This window comes from Crocuta crocuta, unplaced genomic scaffold (assembly GCF_008692635.1).
Source record: "Crocuta crocuta isolate KB4526 unplaced genomic scaffold, BGI_CrCroc_1.0 scaffold158, whole genome shotgun sequence".
Taxonomy (NCBI): Eukaryota; Metazoa; Chordata; class Mammalia; order Carnivora; family Hyaenidae; genus Crocuta; species Crocuta crocuta.
Window position 1 is genome coordinate 795,757 of NW_027532590.1, and position 6,532 is coordinate 802,288.

General features: G+C 33.1%; 1 pseudogene; it reads right to left on the minus strand.

Moving 5' to 3' along the window:
- Window positions 1-6,102: 6,102 nt before the first annotated feature.
- On the minus strand, window positions 6,103-6,204 carry LOC144244396 (U6atac minor spliceosomal RNA; annotated as a pseudogene).
- Between the last annotated feature and the right edge of the window lie 328 nt (window positions 6,205-6,532).

Consider the following 6,532-nt stretch of genomic DNA (forward strand, 5'->3'; position numbering starts at 1 on the left):
TATCTCATTGCAGTTTTGATTTCCCTGATGAAGAATGATGTCTGTTGGCCATTTGGATGTTTTCTTTAGATAAGTGTCTGTTCATTTCTTCTGCACATTTTAAAATTGGATTATTTGTGTTTTTTAGGTTTGATTTGTATAAATTCTTCATATACTTTGGACACTAACCCTTTATCAGAAACATCATTTGACAATATCTTTTTCCATTCCATAGGTTGCTTTTTAGATTTGTTTTTTGTTCACTTTGCTGTGCAAAACCTTTTTATTTTGATATAGTCCCACTAGTTTATTTTTGCTTTTATTTCCCTTGCCTCAGGAAACATACCTGGAAAGAAGTTGCTATGGCTGATGTCAGAGAAATTACTGCCTGTGCTCTTTTCTAAGGGTTTTTATGGTTTCAGGTCTCACAGTTAGGTCTTAATCCATTTTGAATTTATTTTTGTGTATGAGGTAAGAAAGTGGTCCAGTTTCATTCTTTTGCATGGTGCTGTCCAGTTTTCCCAACACCATTTGTTGAAGAGACTGTCTTTTTCCTATTGGGTATTCTTTCCTGCTTTGTTGAACATTACTTGACCATATGGTTATGAGTTTATTTCTGGGCTTTCTATTCTGTTCTATTGATCTATGTGTCTATTTTTGTCTATGCTATCTTTTATTTTTAATACAATTTTCTATAATTCTTAACCTCTTTTCAAAGAATCATCTTTTGTTTTATGAGTAATTTATATCTTTGTTACCTATTACTTGTCCATATATTTTTGAGTATTTTCTCCATTCTTCTTCGTTTTCTACTTTTTCTTTGCACACTATCTTTACTGACTTTTCAGATTAAATTGTTTAAATAAATGTTTAAAAGCTATCTATGTTTCTTATTGCTTTATTTGATCACCTGTGATTGATAATTGCCCCCTCTTCATCCTTCATCTTCTGTTTTCCCCACCGGTGTTATAAAATTTTTCTTCAGTATCTATGCCTAATAATAAAAAGTTAAATTTATTGTTGTTCTTATAACACACATGCTTTATAATTTATCACATGTGCTCTTCTCAGAGTCCTTGTCCTCTATTCTCTATGATTTTTGCTCCATCTATTATTATCAAAATCGCTCAGCTCACTTGAGATCATGGGTGATTCCATTATGGGAACTTCTTTGTTACTCAGTGGAAACAGTTTAAATCAGTAGCTCTTAGAATAACTTGATGCTAAGAATAATTAGGTAATGATGCATACTGAGTTTTCCTTAACTAAAGACTTGGTGGTTTCAGCGTGTAATTTTCCCATTGTTTAGATGGAATTTAGATTTTAGAGTTGAGAGAGAAAAGTACTTGAAAATGTACCATCCATGGTAACTTCCTAGTAAATTTCTATAATAGAACAGCTTCTCTAGAAATTCCATCTTTTCAGAACAATCTGTGCTGTTTGGTGTCTAGGAAACAAAGTAACATTTCCAAAACTTCAAGGACAAAATATGACACTTTACTGTCAGTGGTAAATTTAAATGTCAAGTGGATTTGAATATAATTTGCATTGAAAGTTATCTTTCTAACTCTAGAAAAGCACAAGGGAAGCAAAACTATAATAGGCTCTTTCTTTGTGAGTACAAAATTTAAAAAAATGATAGTTAAGCCAAAGGAAATCAGTTGGATGATTTCAAGTGCTTATTGCAACCATCTACACTCAGCAAAGACCATGTGTATAAGTAGACTGAACCCAGCAAAAGAATTCAAGTATCTCTTTATGGAATGGAGCAAGATGAATGTTATCATTCTCTTCATGAGTTATGTTTTCTTAGATTTTCGTAATGACTATTCTCCTTTTATTGATACATTATTTTTCCTATATATTAAGTATGAAGTTTAGTTAAACTCCAGAGTGTTTATGCTAATTTTATCTATAAAATCCTGTGAAAGTTAGTGCTGGATTGGGGGAACCAGAAATCCTATACTTGCACCTGAGAGCTTCTTACTTTGACTTCTGAGATTTCTTTCTATGTGTTTTATTTACAATTAAAAGAATATCCAGGGGTGCTGGGGTGGCTCAGTCATTTAAAGATCTGATTCTTGGTTTTGGCTCAGGTTGTGATTTCTCACCCTCTGTCTCTCCCTCTCCCTCCACTTGTGCTGTCTCTGTCTCTCTCAAAAATAAATAAACTTTTAAGAATATCCATCATTAAGGTGACTGTTGGCATTTTCCTGTTGGTCTCATTACTATTCTTGTTGTAACTAACACCCAGGAAATTTTGACAAGTCATTGGCTAAGATTTCTTACTAATGCTAAAAGAGAATTATAGATCATCAGTTAACATGTTGAAATGAAATGTGGTTTCTGCTACCATTTTGATGAATGGAGTGACAGGTTTTCAAATTGTGGTTTTAGCAGAGAGTGAGATGCAGCTGAGATAGATGTTAATTTTAATTTTCATTCTTTCAACAAATATTTTTGAGTGGCTACTATGTACCAGGAAATCTTGTCAGTGCCAGGGTAACACATATAGCAAAAAGAAACATCTACTGTCATGATTTTTGCCATTCTAATAAATATTCTTTATGGTTTTTGCATATTTCTATCATTTTGAAAAACTGGCTAATCCTGGAATCAAGATTAAATAATATAACACTGAGCTAGAGAATGATATATAAGATCACAGCTGTGTGACTGAAGTATAAAATCTCATTTACTTGAAAAAAAACTTAGCTCTTCAAGAAAGTGAAACCCTTATAGATTAGCATTTTATTTTTAGATCAAACCACTGCTGTATTCATAAGACATGAGATAGAATCAAATAATCTCAATCTTTAAAGAAACAGTGAAAATTTTGGACTAAAATATATTTTAAAAGGCATTGTTTCACTTTAGAGTGTATAGTCTTTTTTCTTTTTTTTTTGAGTATCATTGACACATAATGACACATTAGTTTCAGGAGTACAATACAGTGATTTGACAAGTTTATACATTATTCTATGTTCACCGCAAGTGTGGCTACCATCAGTTCCAATATATCGCTATTACAATATCATTGACTATATTCCTCATGCTGTGCCTTTTATTCTCATGACTTATTCATTCCATAACTGGAAGCACGTATCTCCCATTCCCCTTCACCCATTTTGCCCACCCAACCCCATACCCTCTAGCAACCCTCAGTTTGTTTTTTGCATTTAGAGGTCTGATTCTGCTTTTAGTTTGTTTGTTTATTAATTTTCATCTTTTGACAATGGCTATCTGAATGTATATACAACTCTAATGGGGGATACATGTTCACTTTTTAGAGTTAATATCATTTTCGGAATGACACAGATAAAAATAAGATATTTCAATAATAAGAAGCAACAAATCAAAAAACACAAATGAAGAGTCATTTGTATGACTCCAATATGGGAAGAAAATAACTGTGAGCTTATGAACTTACCCCTCCACCTATATTTACACTATTTGTGATATCATTGAGTCTAATGGCTTTACATTTCTTCTACACCCTGGTGATATTTAAATTTATGTCTCTATACAGACTTTATTCTTGAACTCCAAAATTCAACTCCTGACATCTCCCTAAAACCTGCTCAATCCACAACTTTATCCAGTCCAGTTTGATGGAAGTTTTAACCTTCAAGATGCTGAGGTAAAATCTTGAAGTCATACTTTATCCATTGTTTTCTCTCACATTCCACACCAAGGAATTCAGGAAATATGTTGGTTCTACCTTCAAAATATATGCAAAATTTGTCTATTTTTCACTAATTTCACTGTTGTCACCTTGTATTCAAACATTATCATCTTTCATTTTCTTTGGTGTAATAGCCTCCGTATTGGTTGCCATACTTCTTACCTTAGACACTACTGGAAGCACCTTTCAAAAGGTAAATTGTCTGTTCTTCTACTGAAAATCATGCAGTTGCATCTTTTTTACTCAAAAGTAAAAGTGAAAGAAAGTTTTTATTGTAGTCCCCACCCTCCTCACCCACTTTTCCTCCCTGAGTTTATCTTCTACTATTCTATCCTTCATTCCTCCATGTTGGTCACACTGAATGTTACTCAATTTCTAGCCCTCACCACAGGACATTCATACTTGCCAGGCTCTCTTCCTATCATTCTCTCAGTGAGCTCTGCTTCAGATAATCCTCCTTGAAATTACAACTGCTCCCATCCCCTGGGGAAGTCTAATCTTCTTGCTCCAACTTTTCATAAATAACTTATCACCTTCTAATATTCTACATAAAAATACCCTTTCCTTATGTGCATTGTTGGATAAGGCACACTTAATGTAATCTTCATGAGAACATGATATTTTGTCTATTTTATGAACAGATCAGTCACTGGTAGATAGAAAGCACCCAGTAAATATATTTTAAATAACTGAATAAACTTCTGTGTTTTTCAATAAATCTTATTAGACAATTAGCAAAAAAGAAAGGGGATCTTATCTGATGAATTAATAAATGCAATGAGATCTCACTAGCAAAAATATGGTTTTTGAGCAACTATTCCTTTTGTGGTTTATCTTAATATTAACTCTTCATTTAGTTTGATTTATTGTAAAGTGTGATGATAAACAAATTAAATAGAGATGTATTTTTTACTGACTCCTGACAATGGGAATACAGAAATGGGGGAAAAAAAACCCCACATATATACTTAGCTTAAATGGAATGAAGCATTAGAGAATTTTGGGAGTAATATTAACTAAAGCCTCTCAATAAGGAGCCTTTTAAGGGGAGGATGTACACAGGCAGACAAGCCTTCAATCAAACTTCTTAAACTTTGGATCTCTGGAGAGTTGAAGATGAGCTTCCAGGGTCTCCATATCTTTTATAATCTGTACAGAATCTCACATAGATCAATACTGCTTATTTTTCTCTTGTTAGAGAGTTCATTTCTCCAAAATTCTTATAAAGGTTCTATGAAAACAATATGGTTAAAAAATTGTAGTAAAGACTAGAGATGACAGCATACATTCTCATCACTGATATTTTAAAGGAATGCAGGAAAATGGTAATATATATAGTTATTTCTTCAGCTGGTCAACGGTTGATCAACTTTAGATTGTGAATCATGGAACCAGTTTATTTATCATCACAAAATGAGCAAATAAAAAGCCATATCTATATACCAATGATGAAATAATTAATAATTAAATCACACTTTTTCCAAATTTCATGCTTAATTATCTCAATGCTCATGCTTCTCTTTAAATTATATGCCATCTTTGGAATTGGTTATAAGTAAACCAATTAACATTATTAGCTAAGTTCTAATTACATCATTACCATATTTGTTTTCTAAAAAAATGTTCTACATTTCCTTTCAAGTAAGGTACCAATAAATACAATCCATATGAATAAATTCTTGTTTACCTATGCAATGTTCTTCACTTCAACATTGATATGTACCAAATGTAAAGCAGTACGGTGTCATATACTCACTTTGAAAGGAAACCTCTTTTTTTAAAAAATATTTTTATTTATTTCTAGGAGAGAGAGAGAGACAGCGTGAGCAGGGGAGGACCAGAGCAAGAGGGAGACACAGACTCTGATGAAAGGAAACCTCTTGAGAGCTAAATGTATACAACTGTTCCTGATTTGCTACAAAATCAAACTCAGATTCCTAAACAGAAGTATTTTCACAATTAGTCTGTTCAAACTATCTCCCATAGATGTATGGGTCTCAAAAAACAAACAAATGTAGCCTTTATTTTAATTGAACATGTTTATTTGCCGCTGCTACCCAACCATGAACATTTGTGCCTTCAAATCTTATTTCATAATATGTAAGAAGCTTTTCCTGTATACAAAATATCTATCAGAAATTCCACTAGAGTGTGAAGCCAGTACTCTGGATTGTCTAGACACGGCAGAGTGAGAAGTGGTGCACCTACTTTGGCTTGAAGACCAGGGCAGTATCGCAAACCACTTGTGAGCAATTTTTGGTAAGAAGAGGACGGCAATTGAGGTATATCTTGAAAATTTGTTTAATATTTTGAAAGATAAATTTTTAAATTTAATTTTATATTTTTAAAGTGATATCTATGCCCAGTGAGGAGCATGAACCCATGACTCCGAGATTAAGAGTCACATGCTCCAGAAACCGGGTCAACCAAGTTCCCCGAATGATGGTTGGATGCCATGATATAGGTGGCAATGCCTTAACCGTAAAGGGTGTAGTCAGGCCCAAGGGGAGTGTTAACCTTTTCTTCCTTTTATACAACACCTATGTGTTTTAATGAGAATCTAATAAACATTTACAAAATTTAAAAATTTTTTATATTTCTAGTAGTTTAGTTTTATTACAGTTCACAAAAATATTGACCCTCAATGGATCTGTGTGCGTTTGCAATATTTTGAAAAGCACTGTAATAAAGGGCCGGGGCTTTGTAGAACTGTTATTCTAAACTCTGATGTGTATTATTTTTTATGCCTCTCAGAATACTTCTGTTCTACTAGTCTCAGCTTCCATCTATGTAAAGCAAAGATCATCAAACCTAACATTCAGCATTGTTTAAAGTATCAACAATATTGGTAATTGGGTACCAAGCACA